At 46.0% G+C, this 21,323-nt stretch overlaps 1 protein-coding gene across 5 annotated transcripts in view; it reads right to left on the bottom strand.

The window, feature by feature from the left end:
* Nucleotides 1–21,323, bottom strand: part of ulk4 (unc-51 like kinase 4) — a 633,709-nt gene that overhangs the window by 16,359 nt on the left and 596,027 nt on the right. The gene's annotated exons all lie outside the window — the stretch shown is intronic.

Here is a 21,323-nt window from a genome sequence, read left to right as displayed (position 1 = left end):
TCCTCTTCCTGCAGCAAGCAAAGGGATTGCAGTTGGAAGCTAATTGACTGCTCAGTGTCTATATTTTTGGGATCTACGTTGGAAACACACATTTCACAGTATTGTCAGGGTTAGGGTTAGGGTTAGGGAGACCTCATTTGCTCTTAGCAGGCTTTGCTTTCGCTGGATCAGATCTTCAGGTGTCGCCTGGGACTGTTTCCAAACAGACATTGGCAGAAAACTGGAATCTGTCCAACTTTCTTAGCTTGACTGAATCATCAACCTGTGACCATACAGCTCTGCAGCAGGTGTCAAGCAGTGAGTATAGGAAGGGCGCAGGAATATGGTGTTGAGATAGAGGATCAGCCATGATCATACGGAAGATGGAGCAGGCTTGAATGGCCTTCTCCTGCTCCTATTTTCTATGTGATACAGTAATCTGTCATTTTTTTTTAAATTTAGAGTATCCAATTCATTTTTTCCAATTAAGGGGCAATTTATCATGGCCAATTCATCTACCCTGCACATCTTTTGGGTTCTGGGGGTGAAACCCACGCAAACATGGGGAGAATGTGCAAACTCCACACGGACAGTGATGCAGAGCCGGGATCGAACCTGGGACCTCGGCGCCGTGAGGCAACCTTACTAATCACACGCGCCACCGTGCTGCCTACAGTAATCTGTCATAATGTCATCTTGGGGAGTTGGTCCTGTGCATTTGGTGTCAATAGAGCCCTCTACAGAAGTGAAACCTAGCATGATTGCAGAGACTCGGACTGAATACATAAAGGAAGGCAATGGCCCATGGACTGTGGACATGCACTATAACACTGGAGAAACAAGCGCTCATATTTAGGGGGCAAGATATCCGTCTTTGTATGGAACAGTCTGGTTTTTAACCGATTTTGTGACCTCAGGCACTGATTACTTATGTTTACACAGTAACCAAACGCACAGCTTTTCACTCCCAAGTGTCTGAAAGAATACAGACTGGACCCAGAAGTAATTTTATTTGGTCTTGGACAGGCACTGGAGGTGTACAATTGCACACCTCGGACAAGCCTGCATTGGGAACAGAAAGACAAACACAGTTGAGTAAAAACAGTTCCCACCAGAGTTCACAATAGGCAATGTGTAACAGTATGGCAAGGCGAAAGCAGCCAAGTGTTTATTGGAGCAGCAGAGTATCTTACTGATAGGCCTACTTGCCCCTGACAGAAGAGGAGAGTGCTTACGATGCCTATGTGAGAAAACTACCAGATCAAAACCTTTCTGATTTGAGAGCTCCAGTGTCACAGTTGTTGGACGCGATGCTCTGGTTTGCAAAGTCATGCCGTCTCTTTTTAAATTGCATCTTTCGATGGATACATGGTCTCAATATGAAGCCCTGGCTTATATTACATTAGCTGGCAGATTCTCACATCTCAGTCACATCCCACAATCTGGGTTTCATAAAAGCTACCTTAATGGATTGAGGGTATGTACTTGTTGGGCAGCTTCATAGATGTATTGTTATTAAAAGTAATTTTGCATGTGAACACATTAACTCTTTGGGATGGGAGAGTAGAAATGTGAGTAAAGGAGCAATTAAGACAACACAGGCACGTGTGGAGGAATTAAAATTGCATGTCTATTGCTAGCTTGTACAGTTAGATGGATTACTGTGACAACTGATTCATCATCGGAATCCATTCTTTTTTTTTAAATTTAGAGTACCCAATTCATTTTTTCCAATGAAGGGGCAATTTAGCGTGGCCAATCCACCTACCCTGCACATCTTTGGGTTGTGGGGGTGAAACCCACGCAAACACGGGGAGAATGTGCAAACTCCACACGGACAGTGAACCAGAGCCGGGATCGAACCTGGGACCTCGGTGCCGTGAGGCAGCAGTGCTAAGCACTGTGCCACCGTGCTGCCCATCGGAATCCATTCTACACTGACCTCAGCCTCTGAGTATGGAAGTTCAGATGTTGTAAGAATTGCTTCAGGCAGATCACATAGTAATGTACCAGTGCCCTGGCAAAGGTAGTACTAGTGTCTCTTACAACCAAAAAAACCCTAGAGTTTTAGAGGCAGCGGAAAAATACTTAGACAGGTCACATCAGTGCCCAGTGTCATCCACGTTTGTGCGTTGGAGCTGCAAATCTTATACTTGCTTAATAGTTGCAATGGGCAGAGATCGGGAACACCAGATGCCATCTGAAGCATTAGGAGCTAAAGGCTCAATTTTCCCAGTGTGCCGAGGGACGGTCACCAACTTGAAATGTTGACTGTTTCCTCTCTCCACCGATGCTGCCTGACCTGCTGAGTGTTCCCAGTTTTCTCCATTTTAACCCACTTGTCTCGGAAGCATTATCAAGCTGTTGAACAATGTCAAGCATGTTTAGTTACCTATAAAATTAGGTGAATTCACAGGGCAGCACAGTGGCGCGGTGGTTAGCACTGCTGCCTCGGGCAGCACGGTGGTGCAGTGGTTAGCACTGCTGCCTCATGGCGCTGAGGACCCGGGTTCGATCCCGGCTGTGTCACTGTCCGTGTGGAGTTTTCACATTCTCCCCTTGTCTGCGTGGGTATCACCCCCACAACCCAAAGATGTGCAGGGTAGGGGAATTGGCCATGCTGAATTGGCCATGCTAAATTGGCCATGCTGAATTGGCCATGCTGAATTGGCCATGCTAAATTGGCCATGCTGAATTGGCCATGCTGAATTGTCCATGCTAAATTGTCCATGCTAAATTGCCCCTTAATTGGAAAAAAGAATTGGTTACTTTTAAAACAAAATGAGGTTAATTCAGGCCAGTTGCCTAGACATGTATTCATGCATCACAAATACTGTTTAAATAGATTGTACACCATCATCCGAATGAATATGATTGGAACACAGGTACAAGACAAATGGGATGATGTTACATCTGTCATCTCAGGTGGACATTAAAGGGCCCATCTCACTTTTCAAAAGACAGTTCTCTGAGTGGCCTGGCCATCCCTTAACCCTCAACCAAAATCATTAAAAGCATTATCTGGTAATTTGTTGTTAGTGGGAGTGTTCTCTGCATAAATTGGCTGTTGTGTTTCCCTCTGTCACAACTGTGACTACAACTAAATTACTTCATGTAGTCTCTGGAAAAATATTGATGCCGTGAAATTTCTTTGTTAAACGTTGAGGTGGCTTAAAAGTTAAGGCGATGGACCATTAAGTCACTGTGCTCTGCACTCATGGGAGTGTCAGCAGAGCCCGTTGGCAACGTTCTTCCCTCTGAGTCACAGGATTCTGGGTCCAAGTTCCACTCCACAGGGCTTGGGCACGATTACCAAGGCTTGCACCTCAGTACAGTACTAATGGGGTGCTGCACGGCTGGAGGTGCTGTGTTTTGGTTGAGATGTTAAACAGGGGCCATGTCTATCTGCTCGGGAGGATGTAACACTGTGCGGAGTCTGCACGTTCTCCCCATGTCTGCGCGGGATTCCTCCGGGTGCTACGGTCTCCCCCCACAGTCCAAAGATGTGCAGGTTAGGTGGATTGGCCATGCTGAATTGCCCGTAGTGTCCAAAAGTTAAGTGGGGTTACTGGGATAGGGTGGAGGTGTGGGCTTAAGTAGGGTGCTCTTTCAGGGGCCGGTGTAGACTCAATGGGCCAAATGGCACTGTAAATTCTATGATTCTATGACATCCCAGGCATTATTTTGAAGAAAAACAGGGAAGTTATTCCCTGAAGTCCAGGCCAAAATTAACTCCTCAATCAACATCTCAAAAAACAGATTACAGGTCATTAAGACATTGCTGTTTATGGGAGCTTTCTGTGCTCAATTTTGGCTGCAGCATTTACTACATTACAATAGTGACTACACTTCAAAAGTATTTCATGGGCTGTAAAGCGCTATGGGGTGTCCCTGTGGTCACGAAAAAGCTTTTTATATGCAAGTCTGAATTTTCTGTAGATTTTCAGAACAGATAAATTCTGCTTCTTTTCTTCAGACCTGGGTTGGCACGGAGAAAGATGAATTTTTATACTGACTACCCTAACTGGTTAGACTTAAGCATTTCAGCACCATGACTAGATCCCCTCATTTCATTGAAGGTATGATTGACGGGAACAGATTCTTGAGCGTCCTCGCATGCTTTTTATCTAATGGCTAGAAATCTGGCTCCAGACAGCTTTCTGCATTACAATGAAACGCTGGCAGCTGTCTGCAATATAATGCCATTTTACAGCGATCAGTGGCTCAAATAATCTGGTGCTGCGGTAACCTGCAGTGTGATTGCACAAACAAAAAAACTCTTCTCAGTTTGTTAACTGTTACCCTGGTGACCCCGGCAAGTGTTCTCAGCCGAACACACGACCTGGTGACTTAAAGGAAGTGATAACCCTGAAGTGTGAACCCAAATGTTGCTGAATGAACCAAGCTTCCAGCTCAACAGATGTTTAGCACAATATAGTAACAGCACCAGCGCCAGCTTCCGAATGCTCTCACCTTCATTGGCTGGGCAGGATATTAGTAAATAGTTAACGCATTGATGTCACCATAATAAAGTGGGGAGCTAATAAGGTGCTTTTTTCTTTGCAGAGGGCTTTTTGAAAACAGCTTGCACACAACTTGACAGCTGGAATTTTAAAAGCACTCATTCTTTGTTTATCTGTTTATGATTTCACGAAACCAACGGTTGTCTCATGGCGCCGAGGTCCCAGGTTCGATCCCGGCTCTGGGTCCCTGTCCGTGTGGAGTTTGCACATTCTCCCCGTGTTTTCGTGGGTTTCGTCCTCACAACCCAAAAGATGTGCAGGGTAGGTGGATTGGCCACGCTAAATTGCCCCTTAATTGGAAAAAATGAATTGGATACTCTAAATTTATTTTTAAAAATGATTTCACTGAACCACAGAGGAGATTTTCCTCCCTCGGTGTAAAAACATTGACTGCTGGTTGAACCGTTCCGGGAAAGGCAATCTACAAATTTGCAAAAGGCAGAGCTGTGTGCACTGTCTGTACCGTGGTTTGAGATTAATTTCAGAGTCACTGCCTGGGTACCTTGTTTCTTCAGTGAGACTTGGATCACTGGGAGAAGAGGAATTTGAAAGGTGACATGTGGTCTGATCATTGAAAATTGCTGTTTCTAAAAGCAGACTATTTTACATTCGGTTCCACTGCCACCTTTTTAGATTGAACCTGCAAATTAAAGAGGTTGTAACTCCTCAAAGGTGAATGATCTGACAAATTCTGGTGCTCAGGAAACTGTGCTCTTTGCTTTCCCTACTTGTTGCTATGTAACGGTGTGCTGAGTGGCTGGATAGCTCAATTGGTTAGATGGCTAGTTTGTGGATCGGATTAATGCCAACAGCATGGAGTTCAATCTCCATAATCGCTGAGATAGATGGGGGACGTGTCTCCTGGTCCTGCCTCTTTGGTGAATAATTGCAAAGGTCCTGCCATCGGGCAGTGAACTCATGCATGAGGAGCATGAGGGGAGTGCTCATTAAAAGTTGCGGGCTCCGTGGGGAAAGAGGGGGAAAAATCAGACACCCTGTAGCCCATGGAGTGCCCTGCCGGTGGCAAAGACTGTCCCCTTCCCCTGCCTGCCCTCAACAACCACCACCCACCTCTGGCAACTCCACTTACCTTGTACCTTGAGGGGTGCCACCCTATACCAAGCATAGCTGACCAGGAGCCTCTCCCGCTCTTACTGCCTGCCTGCGGCACATTGGAAGGATTTTGCAGGTTGATACTCAACCTATTTTAAAAATGAATTTAGAGTACCCAAATCGTTTTTTCCAATTAAGGGGCAATTTAGCGTGGCCAATCCACCTACCCTGCACATCTTTGGGTTGTGGGGGCAAAACCCATGCAAACACGGGGAGAATGTGCAAACTCCACACGGACAGTGACCCAGAGATGGGATCGAACCTGGGGCCTCGGCGCAGTGAGGCAGCAGTGCTAACCACTGCACCACCATGCTGCCCGATACTCGACCTGTTTGGGTGCATTATGAACGCACCTTCCTTGGCCACCAAGTCCTGGGGTGGGACTCGAACTCTAGCTCAAAGGCCGAGGCAGGGATGCTAACCCACTGCACCACAAGGCTTCCACAAGAAAGATAAAACTAAAAATGTTCATCTTCCTGTCATTTCTGCCAATTGATAGACAACAGGCCCAAACTGCAGACTGCCTGGAGAAAGCACCGTTGCCTCAATGTTGAGCACTGCGGACATAAGCCAAAATCACCTACCTGCCATTTAATTTTAACTTAAGCAGCTGCTTGACAGCAATTAGTTTGTCCAGAAACTGTGCTTAAAATCTTACTCATGAAGCAATTATATTTCTTTTTAAAGTAAGCAGAGGGAGATAGGATGGGCTGCTATTTATAAAAATATACTTCTATGTCATGATTATTTAATTGACTTTTAAAGCTATTTGAACATTACAACTGCAGTTCTGTGGAAATCGAAAGAAACTGCACAGGAATTTCAGTTCTCAAAAAATAGTATTTACTAATAAGCGTTCTAACTCTATTGTTTTGCAGGAATTCATTTTAATGCCGAGTTGATTTTGTTAGCAACATAATAATAATCTTCATTATTGCCGTAAGTAGGCTTACATTAACACTGCAATCAAGGTACTGTGAAAATCTCCGAGTCCTACACTCCGGAGCCTGTTCAGGTACACTGAGGGAGAATTCAGAATGTCCAATTCACCTAACAAGCACGTCTTTCAGGACTTGTGGGAGGAAACCGAAGCGCCCGGAGGAAACCCACTCGGACACGGGGAGAACGTGCAGACTCCACACAGACAATGACCCAAGCCGAGAATTGAACCTGGGACCCTGGCGCTGTGAAGCAACGGTGCTACCTACTGTGCTACTGTGCGCGAATTTCCACTGCAGAGTTTGAGCACTAAAATCAAGGCAGGCAGTCCAGTGCAGTACTGAGGTGAGTGCTGCACTGTTAGAGGTGCTGTCGTTAGATGAGATGTAAAACTGGGGCCCCACTGACCGCTCGGGAGGATGTAAGAGATCCAATGTCATTATTTTGAGCGGCACTGTGACGCAGTGGTAAGCACTGCTGCCTCACAATGCCAGGGACCCAGGTTTAATTCCAGTCTTGGGTGGCCTGTTTGGAGTCTGCACATTCTCCCCGTGTGTGCGTGGGTTTCTTCCGGGTGCTCCGGTTTCCTACCACAGTCCAAAGATGCGCAGGTTAGTGGGTTGGCCATGATGGATTTCCCTTTAGTGTCCATGGATGTGCAAATTAGGTGGGGATAAGGGGTTACAAAGATAAGGTGGGGGTGTGGGCTTAGGTTGGGTGCTCTTTCAGAGGGTTGGTGCGGCCTCGATGAGCTGAATGGCCTCCTTCTGCACTGTAGGAATTTCTAAGAGCAAGGAAGTTATCCACGGTGTCCAGGCTGGTATCTATCCCTCAGTAAACATCTCAAAAACAGATTATCTGGTCACTACCATGTTGCTCTGTCTGGGTGTTTGTTGGGCACATCTTGGCTGACTAATTTCCTGCGTTATAACAGTGACAACACTTCAAACACACATCATTGACTGCAAAATGCTTTAAGACATCTGGTGGTCATGTAAAGCATTATATACTTGCAAGCTCGTTTTTATGGCTTTTCATCAAAGATAACTAAAATCAACAAAACCAGCAAGAATTAACATTCCATCCATCAGACTGCAGTATGGAATAAAACTGCACTTTGAGCATAGAGGCCAACAGATTAAAAGTTCTGGCATATTTAGTTATGAGCTGGACCCACTTACAATCTAACATCATTATGTCTGGCATCCCTTAAAACTGTAGATGTATACCCATAGACTTTTTCAGCGAATAAAATCTCTACCAGGACCATGTCCAACTAAAGTGGCAAAATATATGGGGCCACTATAGTGCAAAGAATGTCCATGCCTTCTGCCCCCAATGGCGATTATGTTCCACAAAAGGCTGCTTGGCTTGGAAGCTGAGAAGAGCTTTCTGAATCATCATCTTGAACAATAAATCTATTTAATCCTTGTATGTGGGTTTCATAGCTATGGTGAAAGGGGAAATGAAAATGCAAAAATTGCCCAGCTCAGTGTTTCACTGGGCCAAAATATAGCTGCTGGTTTTTCCGGCGAACAAACTTTTCACTGACACATGGTACGCGAATGTTTAAATTCTATTAATAGAATACTTTAATTACGGTTCTTTGCAGTACCACTGATCATTTTTGATTCTATCGCAAGCAACATGCCAAGTAAAATGAAACATTTTCAGGTTTTGCATTAATTACTCGAGTTGGATCACTGATATGTGGACAGTTTAGCCATATGGATATGAATAATTGCTTCATATTTCCCCCATCAGTCAAAGAATCATAGAAATTTATAATACAGTGGAAAGCCATTCAGCCTATCGCACTTGTGCTAGCACTCAGAAAGAGATATCCTCTAGGTCCATTGTCCCCAGTCTTAAGCTAATCCCATTTCCCACAATGCAGCATTGATCACATGACTTTTGTAACATTATCTAAAATGTAAGAACTGCAAGGGTTAATGAAATGTCTAAATCAACCACTAGAGGGAGTTAGATGTACAAGTATATAAGACATTGATGCTAAGCCTTATGGGTGAGAGGTTGAGGAGAAAGCTAGAGAACATACTGAAGGAAAGATTGTGTGAGTGAGAGCAGATTATAGTTAATGTAATAGTGTAGAGATTAGTAGTAGATGAGTATAGATTATATGTTTATTATCAACTGTGTATTGGCTAGGAGTAAGTGTCAAATCTAAATTAGTAGTGTTAATACATTTATAGCTTTGTTCAATTTAAAGCTACTTGTGGTCTTTGTGAACACTACGCCAACCATCCTAAAATTAGCAACACAAAGAACACCACAACTTTGTTTGACACTTCCTCCAAGACAGAAGCATGATGGAAAGATCTTGGACCGAAACATCATCTAGTTCAGTGTTTTTCAAACTTTTTTCCGGGGTCCCATTTTTACCAGCTAGCCGACCTTCGGGACCCACGCCAGCCGAACATTACGATCCATTATTTTCGTTTATCTTCAATGCGACAGGTGAGCCTGCTTGGTCCTCACAATCTCACTTGCTTTGTCATTCATTCAATGTTACATTTCTGTATGGGTTGTTCTTCAGAGGTCCTGGAGCTCACACCAGCACTGCTTTGTCCTGCTGTGGACTCTCCTGCGAAGCTCTCTCCAGCAGATTCAGTTGTAAGACCCTGGCCTGTTTGTGTCTCTTCCTTATTCCAAAAAGATCCATCTTCAATTCTTCACATGGTCTGTTGTTTGGTTGCTGGCAGCTATAAAACGGAGGAAGCGCTCCTCAGTACCGGGTGTGTTACCTACTCTCTGCCACCGCTTCTGGCAGGACGACTCTATCGATTTCAAAAAATAAATCTGCTCCTGGGACAGCACCACGCTGACGAACGGAGGAGTCGGTCTGCCCCGCTGGGCACCGGGCCTGCGCACAGCTACATCCGGCTGAGGGGGCACGCATGTGCGGGACGGCTGGCATTCTCGAAAGCCAGTCGCGGCCGGCATTTTTAAAAGCCTGTCATGGCCATTGGGCGCTTCTTCCCGCGATTGGGAACGTCATGACCATATCGCTCCGCGGCCCTCCCCACACCCACCCACGACCCACCCATGGATCGCAACCCTGAGCTTGAAAATGACTGATCTCGTTTATAGAGAGGATCTGACTCATACCAGACCAGGGAGGTCTTGGCTGAGATCAGCTGCGACAGTGGGGGGCGAGGGAGGGTGTGGGGGTCACATTTTTTTAGAAATGAAAAGGAAGCAGAAGTAGATGAATTAGACCCAGTGAATTAGACCCAGTGGAGGAATGGATTAAAGAAACAGCTTTGGGGGAAACCAGACAACCGCATTATTAGATATTGTTTAACCAGAGGCATCATGTTCCTTTAAGTTAACAGCACTGCACTTGAGATGAGAAAATATTCCTTTACAAATTTAAACAGGATCTATCTATTCCCACTATCACGTAAATAAATCAATTGAAAAAGCAGCAGTCATTCCCAGCTCTTCTTACCTTGCCCAGAACCAATAATAGCTATTATTTTGTTTTATCCCACGCAGTACATTTATTTGAAATGCTATCTCCCAAGAGCTCATTTATATCACGTACTGCACTCTGAAACATGTTCAAAGAGAGAGCATCCAAATATCTGGAATATTCCATTTGACTATTTGTGCAATACAATATTTGTTCATTACTTTTGAAGATCTATGCAGTTTAATTAATCTGCTAATGAAGATTTTTTTTTGTGCTTCTCGGATGGTGATTGAAACCAGGATTAAAGTCTATTTTCCGCAGTACTCTGGCTTTGAACGCCTCTAACTGCAATTTAAATTAATGGCAAAACAGTAAAGATGAAAGACAGAGGTTATAAACCTTGAAGCAAAAAGGGATATGGCCGTTCAAACTGTGGCAGCTTATCAGATGATGTCATGCTTGTCCTCCATGCAAACACGTGCAGAAGATAAGATCGAGCAGACCTGGCACATTCCGCACAATGGACCGGCAACTGCTCCTAGCAGCAATTATATTTGTTGAAAAGAAATTAGTGCTGGTGCTAAATCGAGGTCTTTGTAAGCCAGCATTTCCCTCCTCAATTTTTAAGTAATTTCGTACCCTTAACCCAGAATAATTCCATAAGGCCACTAATTCTGTGCACAAACTCTGGTCCAGTTGGTGGCTCTCTTGCCTGAGTTGAAAGGTTCACGTCTCGCTTCCTCAGTTGTCTGCCCGAAGGGAAGGCAGGGTCAATACACAGTGCCGAGCCCTCCGCCAGGGTAAGGCAAGGAGGTTGGTCCTGAATCCACCCCAGACGGGATGGGGATCGAACCCCGTGCTGTTGGCACCAATCTGACCCACACTAGCTGTCCAGCCAACTGAGCGAGCCGGTCTTCGCAGGGATTCCAAGGTGCTGAGGTAATGTGCACTTTTTTTATATGTATGTTGTAATCCGGAGCTATGGATATTGATGGTACAGGCTTCAATGTTCTCACTATCACTTGGTTGACCAGAAATCCCGCACTCTTACAACCTGCCATTGTTGCGTTGGATTTGCAGGTTGGTACTCCGATTGTTTGGTTGCGTTATGAACTTACCTTCCTTGGCCATCAAGTTGTGGGGAGGGACTCAAACAGGGAGGGGTATTACCCACTGCGCCACAAGACCTTCCCTTCAAGTCCCAGTCTAACATAAAAATCCAAATCTGAAACTCCAGTCCAATACTGAAGGAGCACTGCACTTCAGAGGTTGACATTCAATGGCATTACCATCGCTGATTTCACCACTATCAACATTCTTGGGCTTACCATTGACCAGAAACTGAACTGGACCAGCCATATAAATATTATGGCTACAAGAGCAAGTCAGAGGCTAGGAAGCCAGCAGCAAGTAACTCACCTCCTGACTCACCAAAACCTGTCCACCACCTACAAGGCACAAGTCAGCAGTGCGATGGAGTACTCTACACTTGCCTGGATGAGTGCAGCTCCAACAACACCAAGAAACTCAACACCATCCAGGACAAAGTAGCCTGCTTGATTGGCACCCCACCCACAAACATTTACTCCCTCCACACACAGTAGCCGCTGTGTGTACCAGCTACAAGATGCACTGCAGGAACTCATCAAGTCTCCTTAGGCAGCACCTTCCAAACCCATGACCATTACAGTCTAGAAGGACAAGGGCAGCAGGTAGTTGGGAATACTATCACCTGCAAGTTCCCCTCCAAGCCACATGCCATCCTGACTAGGAAATATATCACTGTCCTTCATTGGGGCTGGGTCAAAATCCTAAAACTCCCTCTCTAACAGCACTGTGAGTGTATACCACATGGACAGTATCAGTTCAAGAAGGCAGCTCACCACCTCCTTTTCAAAGGCAATCAGGGTTGGGCAATAAATTGTTGTCTAGCCAGCAATGTCTACATGCCTTGAATTAATTTTTGAAAAGTTGGCTTCTTTCAGATGCAACATTAAGCTGAGGCCATCTCAGGTGGATGCAAATGATGCATAATTTGAAGAAGTCCTTGATACGCTGGCCAACACTTACCTTCCAATAACATCATCAAAAACTGATTTTCTGGTCACTGCAATCTGACCACCACATTTCCTGCATTACACAGTGACTACATTTCAAAAATGCTTCATCGGTTGTAAATGCTGTGGGATGCAATACTGTGAACGACGCTACATAAAGGCAAGTCTTTAAAACACAAAAAAATGTTCAAAGATATAAAAAGGAAGTACCCCCAGTGGCACAAGTTGATCTATTGAGCAGTTGCCTCAGAAACTCCAGGAAGGTAAACTAATGTCACTCGGACAGAAACACTTCAGTTGGCACCTATCAATTAGGGCAGAAATGTCAGCCAGCGTCTCCGCTGCTGCTCACTATCCTGTGATCCTCCATTAAAGTGCACAGAGAGGTGTGAATGAAGGTCAGGCACAGCCCTATTGACTCTCACACTTAGATAAACTGCTGACACTCTTTCTTGTGATTCCCACCTGAAAATGTGCAGAGGGGCAAAAGTGACACAAGTTTGAAAGCAAATGTGCAAGTGTGATATTGAGCTATACACCAGCAGCAACCTGCATTTATAAAGTTCCTTTAAACTTAGTAAAATATTGTGAGACACTTATAATCCATAGAATCCCTATTGTGCAATAGGAGGCCATTCGGCCCATCGGCTCTGCAGCAATCCTCCGAATGAGCACCACTACCTAGATCCACTCCCCTGTCCTATCCTCATAATCCCACCTAACCTGCACATCCCTGAATACTAATGGGCAATTGAACATGGCCAATCCACCTAACCTGCACATCTTTGGGCTGTGGGAGGAAACTGGAGCACCCGGAGGAAACCCAGGGACACAGAGAGAACATGCCACCCTTATCATAGGAACAACATAATTCAACACCATTCCACGCAAAGGGATACTCTGGAAACTGAGTCAACATTTTGCCCAAAGAGGTAGGTTTTAAAGGAAGTAAGAAGGTAGTGAGATTCAGGGTGGGAGGTTCAGAGTTTAGAGTCTAAGCACCTGAAAGCATGGCTGCCCAATAGAGTGACTAAAATCGAGAAGTGCATGAGAGCACAATTGGAGGAGAGCAGAGATCTCAGAAGGTTGTCGGGCTGGAGGAGGTTACAGAGATCAGGAGGGATGAGGCCGTGTAAGGATTTGAAAAAGAGGATGAGGGTTTCAAAATTGAGGAGTTGCTAGAACAGGAGCCAATATAGATCATCAAGCACGGGTTGTTGGCTGACCTGGCCACATCAGGAAGGCGAGAGCTTTGTCTCCCGGCTTGTCATGAGGATAGCTGATCTCAGTTGGGAACTTGGCCTCAGCAACTCGGAGCTAGCTGGGGGTGGTATCGGATCAGCATTCCTGCTCATGAGCACGTTCTGCTGGCCGATTTTCTGTTCCAGAACCCAGGAGTAGTGTCCCTCCTAGCTCAAATCAGGTAGCATAACGCAGACTGGGGATTGAATCTTGCATGATTCAATTACCCAATGGATGAACATGTGAGCCCAACAGAGAAGCTCGTAATGCAAATGCTTAGCTCTGATGGGGGTATTTATGTCCTGTCAACTTTTGCAATTATTTGCTTTTTGGTTCTGCACTTTGTAATTGGAAAAGGGGTATCTGGACTGGATGTGGGTGTCACTGACAAGGCCAGCATTTATTGCCCATCTCAAATTGCCCTTGAACGGAGTGGCTTGCCACACCATTTCACAGGGGAGTTCACAGTCTGGAGTCACAGGTAGGCCAGACCAGGTAAGGAAGGCAGATTTCCTTCCCTAAGGGACATCAGTGAACCTGGTGGGTTTCTCCAATAATCGATCGCAATTTCATGGTCACCATTACTGAGACTAGTTTTCGATTCCAGATTTGTTAATTGAATTTAAACTCCACCTGCTGCCGTGGTGGGATTTGAACCCATGTCCCCAGAGTATTAGCCTGGGCCTCTGGATTGCTAGTCCAGTTACATCGCCTTCTCCATACTCGTCTGTGAGGGGAGCTTTTCTTTGTGTACTAGTGTTAAATTCAAGCTGTATTCTGTGACGACTTATGACTATAAGGTGTTTACAATAGCCAAGACACAGGCCATTTCATATCCTCGGCAATAATCTGCTGCGCAAGGCTGTCCCAGCTGAAAATGTACAAATACTCAAACACAAATAGAATGCAGGCTGATAAATAGAACAGAACTTCTCTGTTTGTGTGATTATCATCCCTGTTCTTTCTTGCATGCATGTCCTTCCAGTGACTGTTTAGATCAGCTGATACTACTCAAACCAGGGGTCAAACCTGAGTGTTTCATGCCTCTGGCACGACTTACCAGATCAGATGTTAAATTAACCCACTACAACAACAGTTTGTATTTATACAGCACCTTTTAATGCAGTACATCTGAAGGCTTTCAATTAATCTAATTTGACTAATTATTGGGGGCGCACGGTGGTGCAGTGGTTAGCACTGCTGCCTCATGCCGCCGAATGGGTTCGAATCCCAGCCCCGGGTCACTGTCCGTGTGGAGTTTGCACATTCTCCCCGTGTCTGCCTGGGTCTCACCCCCACAATCCAAAAAGATGCGCAGGGTAGGTGAATGGGCCACACTAAATTGCCCCTTAATTGGAAAAAAGAGAATTGGTCACTCTTAAATGTTAAAAAAATTGACTAACTCTTAATCTACATTTTCATTAAATTCGATTTATCCTCATTTTTATTATTCTTTATTGTGATGGGACTGTCACTGGCTCGGCCAGCATTTGGTGCTCATCCCTAATTGTCCTGGAGAAGGTGGTGATGAGCCACCTTATTGAATCAGTGCAATCCACCTGCTGTAAGGTACACCTACACTGTTGTAAGGTACACCCACACTGCTGTAAGGTACACCCACACTGCTGTAAGGTACATCTACACTGCTGTAAGGTACACCCACACTGCTGTAAGGTACACCCACACTGCTGTAAGGTACACCTACACTGTTGTAAGGTACACCCACACTGCTGTAAGGTACACCCACACTTTGTAAGGTACACCTACACTGTTGTAAGGTACACCCACACTGCTGTAAGGTACACCCACACTGCTGTAAGGTACACCCACACTGCTGTAAGATACATCTACACTGCTGTAAGGTACACCCACACTGCTGTAAGGTACACCCACACTGCTGTAAGGTACACCCACACTGCTGTAAGGTACACCCACACCGCTGTAAGGTACACCTACACTGCTGTAAGGTACACCCACACTGCTGTAAGGTACACCTACACTGCTGTAAGGTACACCTACACTGCTGTAAGGTACACCCACACTGCTGTAAGGTACACCTACACTGCTGTAGGGTACACCCACACTGCTGTAGGTACACCTACACTGCTGTAAGATACACCTACACTGCTGTAAGGTGCACCTACACTGCTGTAAGGTACACCAACACTGCTGTAAGATACACCCACAGTGCTGTAAGGTACATCTACACTGCTGTAAGGTACATCTACACTGCTGTAAGGTACACCTACACTGCTGTAAGGTACATCTACACTTTGTAAGGTACACCTACACTGCTGTAAGGTACACCTACACTGCTGTAAGGTACACCCACACGGCTGTAAGGTACACCTACACTGCTGTAAGGTACACCAACACTGCTGTAAGGTACACCTACAGTGCTGTAAGGTACACCCACACGGCTGTAAGGTACACCTACACTGCTGTAAGGTACACCAACACTGCTGTAAGGTACACCTACAGTGCTGTAAGGTACACCCACACTGCTGTAAGGTACACCTACACTGCTGTAAGGCACACCTATACTCCTGTAAGGTACACCTACACTGCTGTAAGGTACACCTACACTGCTGTAAGGTACACCTACACTGCTGTAAGGTAGTTCCAGGAGTTTGAACCGGTTACAGTGAAGGAATGGTTATGTAGTTCCCAGTCAAGGAGGCGGGTAGCTTGGAGGTAACTTACAGGTGGTGGTGTTTCTATGCATCTGCTGCCCTTGACCTTCTAGGTGGTAGAGGCCATGGGCTTGGCAAGTGCTGTCAAAGGAACCATGGCAAAGGAACCATGAGGCCAAGGGAACGTACACAGTACGTACATAATTGACAAAAGAATAATCAACAGAGTACACTGATAATGGTACATCAACAAATAGAGATTTGTTACAGTGCGGAACAAGGACCAAACAAGAGCAGCATAGGGCGTCGTGAATAGTGTTCTTATAGGGAACAGATCAGTTTACAGCACAGAAGGAGGTCATTCGGCTAACTTGTCCATGCCAGCCTGAGGTGTCCTTTCTAACCCCACCTTCCTGTCCCCGGATCATAGCCCTGTAGCTTACAGCACTTAACGTGTGGATCCAGGTACTTTTTAAACGAGTTTAAGGTCTCTGCCTCCACCACCAACTCGGGCAGTGAACTCCAGGCTCTCACTACCCTCTGCGTAAAAAGGTTCTTCCTCATGTCCCCTCTACACCTTCTGCCCTTTATCTTGAATCTCTGTCCCCTGGTTCTAGAATTCTCTGCCAAGGGAAACAATTTTATCCTGTTCACTCTATCTCTTCCTCCATAATTCTGTACACCTCAATCACGTCACCCTTCAGCCTCCTTTGTTCCAAGGAAATGACCCAACCTATCCAATCTCTCCTCGTATACATCTTGTATATGGTACACACTGCTGCCACTGTGTGTCGGCGGTGGTTAAAGTGATTGCTTGAGGTGGTGGCTGGGGTTCTAATCAAGCAGGCTGCTTTGATCTAAATAGTGTTGAGCTGATTGAACGTTGGTTAGAGCCGCACTCATCCAGGCAAGTGAAGAGTATTCCATCACATGACTTGTGCTGTGGAGAGGTTAGACAGGTTTTGGGAAGTTAGGAGATGAATTGCTCCTGACAGAATTCCCAGCTTCTGACCAGCTCTTGTCACTACAGTGTTTATATGGTTGTTACAGTTAAGCTTCTGGTCAATGGCAATCCCCAAAATGTTGTTGGTGGGGATTTCAGCCATGGTATTGCCATTGATTGTAAGGGGTAATGGTTAGATTCTCTCTTGAGGGCAATAGTCATCGTCTCGCACTTGTGTGGCACAAATGTTACTCGTCGCGTATCAGCCAAAGATGGAATGTTGTCCGGGTCTGACTGCAAAAAACGTTACAGTGTCTGCTTATGCTCATATTTACAGAATTTTGATATCGGTTTGACTCAAGAATCAGGTTAGAAAATAAAGCCATGTTTCAGCTCACTCGACATCACTTTTGTACTGATACTATGGGGCGGGACTCTGCGGGGCGGGCAACTAGAGGCGTGAACCAATCCGGCATCGGGCCGCCCCGAAGGTGCGGAATCCTCCGCATCTTCAGGGGCTAGGCCGACGCTGGAGTGGTTTGCGCCGCGCCAGCCGGCGCGAGTTGGCGCATGTGCGGGAGCACCAGCGTGTGCTGGCGTCATCCCAGCTCATGCGCAGGGTGGGTTAATCTCTGCGTCGGCCATCTCAGAGGTCCACAGCACCTGTTGTAATTTACGTCGGCGGGACCGGCCTAAAACGGGCGGCCACTCGACCCATCGCCGGCCGGAGGGGCCGCTGTCAGCGGCCGCCGACTGGCGCGATTCCCGTACCCAGCAAATCCCCGGCGCCGGAGAATTCGGCAGACGGCGGGGGCGGGATTCACGCCGCCCCCCGCCGATTCTTCAAACCGCCGGGGGGGTCGGAGAATCCCGCCCTATGCCTTTGGCTGTAGTGTGCGATACTCCCCACTTCACACAGCATGACATTATATAAAGGAGGCAAATTTTGCATCTTTGATCTTGGTTGACACTTGCTTTGTCTGGGCCCGGTCACAGCTGTTCGAGGCCTGGAAAATGTGCAGCTGCTTCTTACAGGCATAAGCTTCGCTGGTGGCAGGTTAGTGAAGGAGGAAAAAGGAGGCCGCTGTCACGCATCCCAGAATCAATGTTAAAGTGCCTGCTGGAATTTGCAGTTCACAACGGAGATAAAACGAGTGAACTGGTGTGAGCGGGAATTGTGAGCAATCAATTTGTGTGGAAAGGGGTAGAATAGGGACGGTTAAAGCCAAGGCTGAGAGAAACATCAGAGACTGGAGAGAATTGATTTGCAAGAAAATTTTACTTGCATCAGGAAAACCGTATCGTACGGTGAAAGTTAGTGGAGGAAAGAAACACGAAGAGGGAGCTATGAGAAAGAGGAAAAAAATGGCTGGCTTTGTGAATGCAGGTTAAAAGCTGTTGGGACTCCAAAATAGAAGACCTGAACCCCAGTTTATTTTTATTTTTGAAACTTTTCGCCGCCGACTCCCCTACCTTTCTCAGCTGAATGTATACAAGTACAGGCAGCCCGCCGGTTCTATGACACAACTGAGGGCAGCAGGGCTGCGCAGTGGTTAGCACTGCGGCCTCATGGCGCCGAGGGCCTGGGTTCGATCCCGGCCCCCGGGTCACTGTCCGTGTGGAGTTTGCACATTCTCCCCGTGTCTGTGTGGGTCTCACCCCCACAACCCAAAGATGTGCAGACTAGGTGGATTGGCCACGCTAAATTGCCCCTTAATTAGAAAAAAACAATTGGGGACTCTAAATTTATAAGAAAAAAAATATGACATAACTGGTTCCTGAAAACCATTTTATGAGTCGAAATGTCATAAGTGGGAATCGATTTTCCCATTGAAACAACGGTATAAATGAGAGATTAGATCTTGGACTAATGCCTGAAATCATTCATAGGGCACCAGGAGGTGTTAAATGCTCTCAACTCTTGCCCTGTAGGGTTGCAGAGGGAGCCTGCTCGCCTTAGCACACGTTCCTCGATTAGTTTGGGGGGATATAATGAAGTTGGCGATCACTGTTTAACCTGAATGCCATAGTCTGAGTGCCTATTAAATACAACATAAATGTATAAATGCATTAGAATTGCGATGGTTATGCCAAAAACATTTAACAGAATAAAATACTTGTTTCCAACCTATTAAGTCCAGTCCAGGAGGGTGGCGCAGAACGCATGAACGTGCTGGCCTGGTGTCATAAAGTCAAAACCAAAGTTGTAAAGTTCGTCATAACCCGAACATCGCAAAGTCAAGGACTTCCTGTGCAATGGAGAAATACAATTTTCTGCTTTACACTTGAGAAACATTGGTCAGGTGGCACAGTGGTTAGCACTGCTGCCTCACGGCGTCGAGGACCCGGGTTTGATTCCGGCCCCGGGTCACTGTCCGTGTGGAGTTTGCACATTCTCCCCGTGTCTACGCGGGTCCCACCCTCACAAACCCAAAAGATGTGCAGGTTAGGTGGATTGGCCACGCTAAATTTTCCCTTAATTGGAAAAAAAGAATTGGGTACTCTAAATTTATTACAAGAGAGAGAAACATTGGTCAGGAATTGAAAATTGTAGTGGTGGGGGAGGTACCTCAGCTGCCTCATTGCTGCACAAGGTCCAGCCGGTGTTATATTCAGGTAGCCCTGCAGTCCGTCCAACTGAAACAGACAAAGTCGAGAGACATTTTTACCTTTCTTCAGTCCCTAAGAGTCACATTCGACTCGCGATGTCTCTATTTATCTCTCCACAGGTTTTCTCAGATCTGATGAGTAGTTCCAGAACTTTCTGTTTCCCTTTCAAATTTCCAGTATCTGCAGTGTTTTGCTGGGTCACTTTGCAAATCAGGATGTTCTGCTGCTTGCAGGACCCCGATGAAAAAGTTAGGTGTATATGGGTGGTGCTTGCACTGCAAGCTCCATCTAGTTGTGTAATTTCTTGGGTGGCCTTATCAGCAGTGCTGAAAAAGGCAACCCAACTATTCCAAAGTTACATTTATGCTCCTGTGATCTACAGAATTGAGTTGACAGTTTCTGCCTCTCCTACCCTTTCAGGCAGTGAGTTTTAGAAACCCCCCCACAACCACCTGGGTGAAAACATTTTTCCTCATCTGCCCTGTAATCTTTCTACCAATCACTTCTCTCTAGACACTGACCACTGCTGAAGTAAATATCCAGGCCCCTCACAATCAAATCTCCTCATCCCAGAATAACCCCAGCCAATCCAATCTTTTATTGTGGCAGCAATTTCCCAGTTCGAGCAATATCCTCATAAATCTTCTCTGTTACATCCTAATTGTAAGGTAGTGACCAGAATTCACACAGTACTCAAGTTATGGCACAACTTATGATTTATACAGGTTTTTTTTTACAATTTAGAATACCCAATTCATTTTTTCCAATTAAGGGGCAATTTAGCGTGGCCAATCCACCTACCCTGCACATCTTTGGGTTGTGGGAGCGAAACCCACGCAGACACGGGGAGAATGTGCAATCTCCACACGGACAGTGACGCAGAGCCGGGATTGAACCCGGGTCATCAGTGCCGTAGGCAGCAGTGCTACCCACTGCACCACCGGGCCCCTCATTATCAGCAAAGTCAATACAGATTGGGAAATGGATGAGGCGATTTTCAGATCTACTTGACCTATAACTACAACAGATAGTAGCCCCTTAACACACAATTCTATCAGAAGAGCTATGGAGAACCAAACCCACAGTCGGTCGAGCATAGACTCACAGCAGCTCGTATTGGAGCTCGTAAAAGAAGTTGTGGCTACAAATGGGCAAAGCATGTGCTGATTTGTACCTGAGAATTGCAAATGGCGGCCTACACTGCGATTCGGAAGTGAACTATGCAATTAAACACCTTGCTGCCAGGTACAGTTTTGTCTGAAGATTGCATCAGGTGGGACTTTGGTATCAATGGGGGAGGCCAGGAGCACTCCCTTCCCCTTCCACCAACACCCAGACTCTTCCCCACCACCACAGCCCGCCCACATCCATTTTCAATTGCCTGTTTTCTCAGATGACAATCATATCACCACACAGAAGAGAATGAAATCGTCGAAGAGAAGGAATGGTGAGGAAGAAGCATCCCTTCACCAAACGTGACAGACAATGTCAGGCAAGAGATCTGCAATAGTGAGGCTTAATACTGGACATTAACATTGGGCAGAAAGGTAGAAGAAAATGGGGAGCAAAAGGAAAAAATCTGCAAAAGTGAAGAAGGTATTTCAGATGTGTAATGTTAAGATATTTCGTTGAAGGCAGCACTGTGGCGCAGTGGGTTAGCGCTGCTGCCTCACGGCACCGAGATCCCAGGTTCGATCCCGGCTCTGGGTCACTGTCCGTGTGGGGTTTGCACATTCTCCCCGTGTCTGCGTGGGTTTCACCCCCACAACCCAAAGATGCGCAGGGTAGGTGGATTGGCCACGCTAAATTGCCCCTTAATTGAAAAAATGAATTGGGTACTCTAAATTA

Source organism: Scyliorhinus torazame, chromosome 6, assembly GCF_047496885.1.
Source record: "Scyliorhinus torazame isolate Kashiwa2021f chromosome 6, sScyTor2.1, whole genome shotgun sequence".
Lineage (NCBI taxonomy): Eukaryota > Metazoa > Chordata > Chondrichthyes > Carcharhiniformes > Scyliorhinidae > Scyliorhinus > Scyliorhinus torazame.
Note: the sequence above shows the minus strand (reverse complement) of the source record. Positions and strands in the feature narration are given on the sequence as shown.